An 11,015-nucleotide genomic window follows, 5' to 3' on the forward strand; every position below is an offset into this window, starting at 1 on the left:
GGGAGAAGCCAGGAGGAGGGAAGGAGGGAGGGAGGGAGGAGGCGCCGGTGGCGTTGTGTGATCGAGAGGGAGGGAGAGGGAAAGAACACGCGCACTGACGATCCATGCAGCAATTCCCAGACCATCCACGGGCCGGATCCAGAACGCCATTGGGCCTGATCCGGCCCTCAGACCTTAGTTTGCTAACTCATGCTCTAACTGCTATGCCACACAGGGTCCCATAGCATTTCCATCAAGAAAATTCACCACGAGAAGATGCTATCATCCATGCTGGTGGAGGGATAGCTACCTGGCTCTCTCTCCTCCACCCCAAGGATAGTTATACTGGGCAGAAAGCCCAAGCAGACACCAATAATAATAATAATAATAATAATAATAATAATAATAATAAGAAGAAGAAGAAGAAGAAGAAGAAGAAGAAGAAGAAGAAGAAGAAGAAGAAGAAGTTTATTTGTTATTTATGCCCTCGGCCTCCCTTTTTGGGGTTATTCTTTCTCTTAGACCAGACAGCCCTTCGAATGCACCAGATTTAGTGTGGTGCAAGCGGTTCCCCTGGACAGGGTGTCGAGCTGAGGAGGCACATAATAATAATAATAATAATAATAATAATAATAATAATAATAATACCACCTACTCACAGATAGGGGGCGCCAATTTTGTCCTTGCTCAGTGCGCCATCTTCTTCTTCGTCTTTGGCGATCACTCGTAGCCAAGTAAGGTTGTCTTCCATAAACACGGTTTTAACAATGAGTCCGTGACTGTGGAGGCCAATTCTGGATCCACACATCCTTCCACAGTGGGGACATTGGTTTCCGGGCAGGAGTTGATCACGGTGTGGATTTGCCAAGCGTGTCTTCTTCCTCTTGGCACGTTTCTCCCTTGCGTCCTGAGTTCGAGTGTCTTCAAAGCCCATGACATCTTTGGTAAAGGCTGTTCTCCATCTGGAGCACTCGCAGGCCAGTGTTTCCCAGTTGTCAGTGTTTATACTCCATTTTTTTTGGAGCCATATCACCATACTCTCTATAAAAGAGGTCACACAGGTACCCTTGATGCAAAATGCATAAGAAAACACATTGAGCGTTTTCATAGCTTCGGCACACCAGCAGAGGTCACTACACACCCATTTAAACCTATTGCCTTACCACTGGAGTCTTGCAACCTTTCTAGTCCTGAATTATAGGGGAAGGATCAGATGTACCGTAGTTCAGTAATAGACTTTGTGTGCAGAAACTTCCAGATTCAATCCCTGACCTCTCCAGGTAGGGCTGAAATCATGTAGAATTTCTTCTGCCAGTCAGTGTAGACAGACCTGAGCTAGATGGACCAAGCAGCTTATTTGGATGTTCCTATGAGCCTTGAGATACGTGCTGCAGGAGGATGGCTGGCGAAAAAAATTACTTCTAGATTTTACGCCAAGCTGCTTTCGATGTCAACCTAATTCTCTCCTTTCCACTGCTCCCAAGTTGCATTCCTTTTATGTCATCCAAGTGCATCTAGCACCATCGGTAATGACTTTCCTATGGAATTCTCTGATAGGAACAGGACTTTCAGAAGATCTGTGGAAGCAATTTCATCATGAAGCACAAAAAAACATAAGTAGCTCTCTGAAGGCAGCCCTGTTTAGGGAAGCTTTTAATGTTTAATAGACTATTGTATTTTAATATTTTGTTGGAAGCCGCCCAGAGTAGCTGGGGAAACCCAGCCAGATGGGCGGGGTATAAATAATAAATTATCATCATCATCATCATCATCATCATCATCATCATCATTATTTTGGTTCATTAGAGAAAGGGAGAGAGAAAGTCCAAAAGCCACAATAGGGCAAAATGTTGCCACCAATGAATATGTCACAAAAAAGTTATCTGGGGGCAATTCTCCTGGCAGGACATCAAACAAATAAACAAGGGAAGGGAGGCGGAGGGGGGAAAGCTAGAGATGGATACAAAGGATTTTTTAAAAAAATTAAATGCTAGTGGTGTATTCTGGACCCAAACTTCCTCGACAGTGTCCTGGCGGGTGACCTCTGCAGGAAGATGAACCAAGAAACAGGCAAGAAGGGCTCATTCACAGAAACACTCTGAACTGCGATCGAACCTTAGGAACAAAGGACGTTGCCTTGGACCGAGCCAGACTATTCGTCCATTCAGTTCAGCACTGCCTACATTGACTGGCAGTGGCTCTCAGGATTCCAGGCTGGGTCCATCCCAAGCCCTACCTGGAGATGCTGGGAAATGATCTCAGGACTTTCTGCATGCAGGTGCATTCAAGTCCTATTTAATGGCGCCGAAGGGTGAGAGTATATGTGCCCATGTGGGCAAGGGATATTGGATATGATATACAATTGGCATCATGGGAAAAGTTATGGAGGGAGGGAAGACTTAAAATTCACAGCATGCGGTACGCTGAAAGAGAACGATATGAAAACGATGTTTCCCTGGTACCTAACTCCTACTAAACTAGCTAAAATGTATAGAACTGCTACAGGTACATGTTGGAAATGTAAAGAGAAAGAAGGCACATTTTGCCACATGTGGCAGGGCCCGATTTAGGTTTCATGAAGCCCTAAACTACTGACGGTAATGGGGCCCTTTACATGTCCAGCTGTCCTTTGTCAACAACAAATTGTCACTGTTTTTAGTGTTGAATATATACTATATGGTAATTTATGGACCAAATAGGTATCTAAAGCCATTTGCACATATCAGATAGGAGCCTACACAACACAAAACACTGTTGCTGTATGTAGGTTTTATTTTATTTGTTTTTTATCTTATATTTCGAAAATGTACATCCCGTTCTTTTCCCTTTAATTTTGTTGGGGGGGGGGGGCTAAGCTATAGCTGTGGTGGACATGTAAAAAAGCAAAGGTATATTTGGAAAATGATTTATAATGAGTTGAAAAAAATGTTTAAAATTACTTTTGTAAAAAACAACAACCCTGAAGCTTTCTTACTAGGAATTTTAGGTCCAGAAATACCTAAGGATCAGAAGAGATTATTTAAAATCAGAGATCCAAAGGACAATAAATTTAACAAAGAATGGGGAAATTTTAAAAGTTACTTAAAAGAAGAGAGAACTATGATAAAAATTGAGTTTTATGAAAATATGGAGAATATGATATGATGCAGTTTGAAAAGAATATCTGGGGAAACCATGGAGGGGTGGAGGGGAGTCTGGGGATTCTGAGAATCCTATTTGTAAAATGATTATGATTTATGTATGATGATAAATGCTAAAAGTGAAAATGAACCAAAAAAATATTTTTTAAAAAAGAAAAGAATATATGTGTCCATGAGCCCTTTGACAGCTTGTGCAGTAACAAGTCAGCGGGCAGTAGAGGGTCCTTCAGTCCCTGCTAGATTCAAAATATGCCCCTTATCCAATGTGTGCTGGTGCATCACAAGGTCGTTTTTGATAGGGGAACCAATGTCCCCACTGTGGAAGGACATGTGGATCCAGAATTGGCCTCCACAGTCACTTACGGACTCATTGTTAAAACCACGTTTATGGAAGACAATCTTACTTGGCTACGAGTGATCGAAGAAGAAGAAGAAGAAGAAGAAGAAGAAGAAGAAGAAGAAGAAGAAGGTACGTCTACACAGGAGTTCAAGCATGGACAATAAGTTTGCTTAGGATGAGAGTCTTGGTCCTGTTGAGTTATATCTGAATTCTTATAGCTGAATTCACAGCTGAGCCCGAGAGTTTTACTGCACTGCAAACACTGTTCAGCAGGCGGCGCTGTTGTTATGATGATGATCGGTGCTGGATTGTTTTGTGGGGGCAAAAGAGGGTTCCACTTTATTCTTGCTATTAAATCATGGTTGGTGTGAACCTCACAGCTTCATGAAGCCTACAAAAAGAGGATGGGCAAAACAGTCTTCTTCACAGAGGGCTGCTGCTTCGAGAGAGAGAAGCGGAGAGAGGCGGATACTCGTTGACTAAGGTGAGTTCCTTCCTTGTGCTCTGAAGTGCTAAGAATCTGGCATCCATAAGGACCAACTGCAAAAATTCTCAAGGCAGAATTAGTTCCTGAATGTTATTTCATGCATTCGCTGAGATCACCAGAGGAGAATAGAATGACTCCAGAGGCAAGCTGCCAATCCTGGAATTGCATATATTCTACAACATTTCACGTCTCTTGCATTTTCTAACTTCCCTTTCTGCAGGACTTTCTGTTGCAATCCGTTCTGTCAAAAACCTTTTCTTTCCTTCCTTGAGATTTGCTCATTGCACTCTGTTTACCGTTCTAGTGCAATCTTTCCGTCTATTTCTCCCATTCTTTTTGCCCTTTCCCCTAGCTTTATTTGTTTTCATTCATTCATTCATTCATTCAAATTCACACTCGAGTCAGTTAGAAAGAGCTTTAGGGAAAGTTCTGTTAGAGAAATAATGCATCGCTTTACTTTGTGTGTACTTTGCTCTAGCATTTCACGATCTGTTTGCCGCTTGTAAAAATGCAAAAACTAAAGACATAATAAGAATAAATGACTGCAGGTATGAATGAGATAGATGCGGCAGGGGAAGCATTTTGCATGATAAAAGTCTGTAAGCATTGCCAGTGCTTTTTTTCTGGGGGGATGCATACCCCTAAACATTTTGTGAATCTAAGTTTGGCCTCTTTGAGGGGCAGTATTTCAATATGAGTAGGAAAATTGAGAGTACCCCTAAACAACATTATTATTATTATTATTATTATTATTATTATTATTATTATTATTATTATTAGAAAAAAGCACTGAGCATTGCTATTTATTTGTTACAGTCTATTACCTGCCTTTCCAAAATTACACACACACACACACACACACACACAAAACAGAGAGAGAATTCAAGGTGGTTTAATGGTTAGTTGGAATTAGCTACTTTCCAGATGACAATTAAGAAAGATTGGGAAAGTTTTGAAAACTTATGAGCACCACACCATTATAGTGAAAAGAGTGTAATATATAACAGAGTCTCTGGTTCAAATCTTTGCTTAGCTGTGAACACATAGAATGTCTGCCAGTTTTTAAAAAACACACACACATACCTTTTCCCCAGTGTTAACAAACAAAGGGAAGGGAGGGGAAGGGAGAAAAAAATAATGGAATGCAATAAATAAAAACAAAGACATCATATATAAATAATACTAATAGTAACAAAAACAAAACAAAAAGAAGCCTTTGCCAGATTGACCTACACAGCATAGGATCATTGTGAGGATACCATGGTGTATACACAGATTCCCCGTGTACGTGGCTCTGAGTTCCTTAGTTAAAGATCAGAATGCAGAGGAACCCAGGAAGCTGCCTTCTACCAAGTCAGCCCATTGGTCCATCTGGCTCAGTATTGCTTGCTCTGGTTGGCAGCATCTCTGCAGAGTTTCACGGAGGTAGTCTTTCCTAGCCTTAACTGGAGATGCCAGGGACCTTGGACCCTCTGCCCCAGAGCAGATGACCCACCACTGAGCTGCAACTCTTCTCCTTTGCAAAATGTGGTAAGATGAAGAGGCTTGTGACTAACTCGCCTTCTGTCTTTCTCGCCTTTCCTCACTTCACCGTCCCTTGCGATCAGGACTGTGACATGGTAAGGCTTTTGCTTTTCTCGTTCCTGCTGGCAGTCATTGGTCAGAATGGGACTTGGGGGAAACCTGTTCACGGGGACATCAGATCCATCCTGCAGGTTGATTTTTCAGGTATGGCTTCCATCTTATTTATCCATCTGTCTGTCCTGTCTATCATGTCTCTCCGCTGGCTCTCTTATTCCTGTGTTGTGGGTGTTCTATTCTCTCGACCATCTAACCCTAACCCAAAGGGCATAGCAGCTGCTGGACAAAAGTCAGCTCATTCTGACCTCCTGCCACTTCTGGCCATGGCAAGCTGGTCACATGCTTGGCAGCCCCCTAAAATGTGGGACTAGAGATGAGTGGGTTTGCCCAAATTGGAATCCATTCTCTCCTTCCGAAACATTCCCCAACTGTTAGCCGCTATGGTCAGTGGTGTAGCATGGAGTGTGTGGGGGGGGACCTCTGAGGTGCCCCAATGATAGGTTCCCTCATCGAGGCCAGAGCTGTGGGAAGGCAAGCTGTGCCAGGGCCTTTGGGACTGGGGCAGTAGTGGTGCCTCCTTCTGTGCTGGCCCCAGGGGTCTGTCCGTGAAGCGAGGTCCAAGTCCAGTCCTGGGTCTACGGGTCCAAAGGAGGTCAGTCCGGCGGGGAGCGAGGCAGGGAGCAGGTCAAGGTCCAAGGCAGGTGCAGGCACAAGGTTGCAGGTTGAGCATACGCTTGCAACTAAGTTGCTCATGCAACTTGGGCTGGGTCTGGCTGGCTTTTATCTGGCCTTATGCTTAGGGCGGCCCCGATCCTCTGGAGACTCGCCTCTCCTCTGGGCCTGGAGGCGAGCACTCCTCCTGTAAGCACTTAGCTCTCTTCGCCTCTCTGCCCTGAGCCTCTGTAGCTCAGGAGAGGCTGGTGGGTTACTGGACCCAGGGGCTGCCTCAGCTTCCTCTGAAGAGGCTGGGAGTGGAGCACCTGCAGGCAATGGGTCCTCCCTCCCATCAGGAGCCAGAGCAGACTCTGCTGGTGCCTGCACCTGGGGATCCAGCACAGGTGGGGATCCTTCAGGCTCAAGCCCTGGCCCCGGCTCAGCTGGTTCTGGAGGCAGGGAATCCTGTGCAGGCTGGGATCCCTCAGGTTCAGCATCAGAGTCTGACTCCCAGGCCATCACACCTTCTCCTCGTGGCTGGCAAAGGGACACCCATGTCTACCCCACCCCTGGTCTGTCCAAGAGGGGGGAGGGGGAGGGTGCCAGCGCCACCCACCAAGGAGGGAGGAGGAGGAAGAAAGGAAAGCACTGCCAGAGTCACATGAGTTGCCTAGGATGCTGCACTGCAGAGACAGGAGGGTGATCCGACACAACAGCGCTCCTGGCTTCACGTTTCTGTGATCCCAGGTTGTGGCTAGTTTGCTAGGAGAGACTCCTTTCATTAGACGCTGGCCGGCGAAGGGACTGACTGCTGCCCAGTCCACCAGGGAGTGCAACACTTGCCCCAGCCTGGGTGCCAGCAACCCACGCTATGCCCCAAGTCACCCGTGCTTGGCCGACTGTTTTGCCTAACAAGGCCGGAACCTTTGGGCAGGCTAGACTACATAAGTTGCTCCTCTGTTTGTCCAGATCTTACAACCATGGAATTACTAAACTGGGGTCATTCCACTCAACCACAAATGCTACTACAGGCTTATTGTTCCTGGGTTTTCTCCTAGACGCAGTGGATCCAGCCAACGATTTTCAAGCCAAGAGGAATTCTTACCACGCTGCCCGAGGTCCTGAGATTCTCAACCCGGCAGACCCGTCCAGCCTTTGCTACCTCATCCAAGAGAGCGATACCGAGAGCCAGATCTCTTGCAGGCTCCGCTTCACCAGGAGCAAATTCAATTTCAACCCTTTCGGACTGCGATTCGGGAAACGGCAGGGGGGCGTCTTGGCTGCCGATACCAGGAAACTGGGTCCCCAGAGCAGCAGCAAAATGCTGCAGTCCCTGCTGAAACCCAAACTGGACAGGATGATAGAGCTGTGTGGGGAGATGTGGGGAGAAGGTTGTTAAGCTTTGCAAAGCAAATCCATCCTAGGGGCACGGGGCCAGGCATTTGTAGCACAGGTATCAATAACTGGGTTAGGGAAACGATTTAATGCACCCACAAAGAGCCCTAAAAACCCCACACACAAAACAAAAATATACTGTTGAAACCAACAATTCAGGTAAACTACAAATTCTGGCCCTAAAAATAACCCAGAATATATGTGGCCCTGGCTGAAGTTATTAAACAAAAATGTTATATACTTCTGCTTGGGTGCCTCTTCTCATAAAAGGAACGATTATTAATTTTTGTCAGGTAAAAAGGACTTAAAAGTCCATCTAATTACATGCCATCTTTACGAAGGAGGCTATTGTCCTGCTTTTAAAATAGACCGAAACCTTCCAGAGTACGTGTTGTTTTTCCTGAAGGAGATGCTCTGCTTGGGTGGCTATTTATACATCACCAAAAAAAAAAAGAGAGAGAGAGAGAAAGAGAAAATGCATTACCACAGCTATTCACAAAATTTGAACGAGTTAATTTATAGGTAGACGTGCAAAATTAGAAGGGGGGGGGAAATCCACTGTAATTTAAATAGAAATTCAGTTCTTCTCACTTAAGTGGGGCACACACAGGTAACCTGGCTGTTGCAGACCTCCCTAGTACAGTAAGAAGTCCTGAATTTCTATTCAAAGAAATCGTTGATGGACAACTGTCTTCTATAAAGCAGGACAAATGGCAACCATTCTATACCTTTATGCCTCTTTTTTGATTAAAAAATGAGGTGCCACTCCCCAAACCTTGATAAAAGTGCCACAGGTGCATTACACCATACCAGTGAGTACCACCACAAAAAAGGACGGCAGAGAAAAATGTCATTTGTTAAGCATTGGTGAATTATTTATTTCATAAAATTTATGTACCGCTCGATTGCAGAACCAAAACGAAAACCCATCCCTTAGGCCTTGTCTCAGGCCTGGTAGTAAAACTCAACAGGTGTGGAGAATTTAGCCCAGCCCCCACCATTTACCATGTAAACCCAAGAAGACCTCATTTGAATTTACTTGTATTCATTATTTTTTTTGTGACTTAGGCTTAGTTCTCCCTGAGGTGAAAAACCTTTGTCCGGGCTGCACAATGTCAGACCACATGTGGAATCTTATGTGGCAGAACTTCCTCAAAACCGAGGAAAAACAGTTCCTCCTGTAAGAAAATGAGGTGGTCGGGGGGGAAAGTTAAGCTGGACCCCTTTTGTGACAACAAATATTCAGTGTGGAGGCCATTATTTTGAGAGGAGAAAGATTCAAGCTGTAGAATGAATTACCGTAGTCAAGACTTAAATTTACCCTCAGTGGGAACTAGGCCCCAGCACCACCAACATTCAAGTTTGCCGTCTTGTCAACAATGCTTTTTCGTGTGCTATAATATGGCACAAAAGCTGCTGCACGTTTGTTTTCTGACAATAAAATGTGTATCTGTGTCAAAATATGGATGTGTGGATGTGAAAACAGCCAGTGTTGTGACTTTTTCATCTACAATGAAGCAAGTGGGAATCCTAGTTTCACCGTGAATGATGTGCACTGGCTTCTCTCCGACTTTTGCCCTCCTTCCAGGAGCATAAAAAGATGCCTTATCCCAGGCATGTCCAACAGGTAGATCGTGATCTACCGGTAGATCACTGGATGTCTGCGGTAGATCACTGGTAGATTATTGGCTCCCCCCAAAGAAGCTGAACAACTGTGGCTCCCCTAAAAAAACCTCATCTTTGACCTGAACCCCCAAAAGGGGGTAGATCACTTAAGTAGGTTATAAGTAACCATCTATGTATTTGGGTAACAATAAAATTTATATACCTATCTACTAGACAAGCATATGTAGAATTGTAGTTCTTGGCATATACAGTGACATAATATACCTTCCCCCCTTTCTGTCTCTATTTTATTTTGTTCAGTTGAAATATTCTCATTTTAAAAAATAATAATAATAATCAGACTGCCGCATTGCCACACGGGCAACCATCTAGACTAGAGCATGGGTAGGCAAACTAAGGCCTGGGGGCCAGATCCAGCCCAATCGCCTTCTAAATCTGGCCTGCGGACTCAGCATGTTTTTACATGAGTAGAATGTGTCCTTTTATTTAAAATGGATCTCTGGGTTATTTGTGGGGCCTGCCTGGTGTTTTTTACATGAGTAGAATGTGTGCATCTCTGGGCTATTTGTGGGGCATAGGAATTCATTCATTTCCCCCCTCCCAAAAAATATAGTCCGGCCCCCCACGAGGCCTGAGGACAGTGGACCACCCCCCTGCTGAAAGTTTGCTCACCCCTGCCTTATACTAGATCAGACCATGGCCCCACCTGGTTCAGTCATGTCCATATTGTATACAGAATCGGAGAATTGTAGAGGGACTCTGAGGATCATCTGGTCCAACTCCCTGAAATGCAGAAATCAAAAAACTCTGGCTGGCTCTCCAAGATTTCAGGCATTTCCCTTTCTGGAGATGCTGGGAACTGAACATGGACCCTTTTGCATGCAAAACATGCTCGACTATTGAGCCACAGCCTCTCTTTCCCAGTTTATAAATACAACTGTATCCCGCCCCACCTGTCAATTCTGTTTTATCTATCCAGGAGTTTGACACTGACTAATCAAGCATTTGTGAATCCCTTTTATCTGCAGTGAACAAGGCAGAAATTCACCATTGTTGAGGTTCGGACAGGCCTTTTAAAAACAGGGTCAGAGACAATTTATAGATCCTGAAGGAAATGACTCAGATTGTTCTTCTTACACGCACTGTTTGTCAGTTTTCCTCTCTGCTTTATATGCTACTGGATCGTAGGGAGATATTGGTGAAATAAGAGTCATATTGGTGAAAGTGCCAACTCATAAAAATATGTCACTGCATGAAGCCGCCGCATTAGCATAGGATTATAAAATACAGAGCAAATGACCACCACTGAATCAAATTAGTTCTCTTAAAAACTCCTAAGAAACGTAACGTGTTTTCAGCAGGAAGCAAAACAGCAAAATCGTAGGTGCCGGTTTGCTATCAATGGGGGAAGCGTTCTGAAATACTGGTGCCGAGAGTTCACATGGAAACTAAACAAATATGAGTGGGGCTTCTCCAGATGATCAGTGATCTGACCAGTGCCAGAGATAATATGGTCCTTCACTTTTTAAACTTACCGGTACTCCTTCTCCTGACTTAAGCTAGTCCTAGACCAGGCATCCCTAAATTTGGCCCTCCAGCTGTTTTGGGACTACAACTCCCATCATCCCTAGCTAACAGGACCAGTGATCAGGGATGATGGGAATTGTAGTTCCAGAACAGCTGGAGGGCTGATTTTGGGGGTGCCTGGCCTAGGGTGTTTAGGGCTTTGTACGATGTGGGCTTTATGGGGTGTTAAGAGGGGAGGGCTAGTGCATCTGGTGGGGGACACACAGTGTTCCTTCGGAGGCAGTTT

This window comes from Lacerta agilis, chromosome 10, assembly GCF_009819535.1.
Source record: "Lacerta agilis isolate rLacAgi1 chromosome 10, rLacAgi1.pri, whole genome shotgun sequence".
NCBI lineage: Eukaryota > Metazoa > Chordata > Lepidosauria > Squamata > Lacertidae > Lacerta > Lacerta agilis.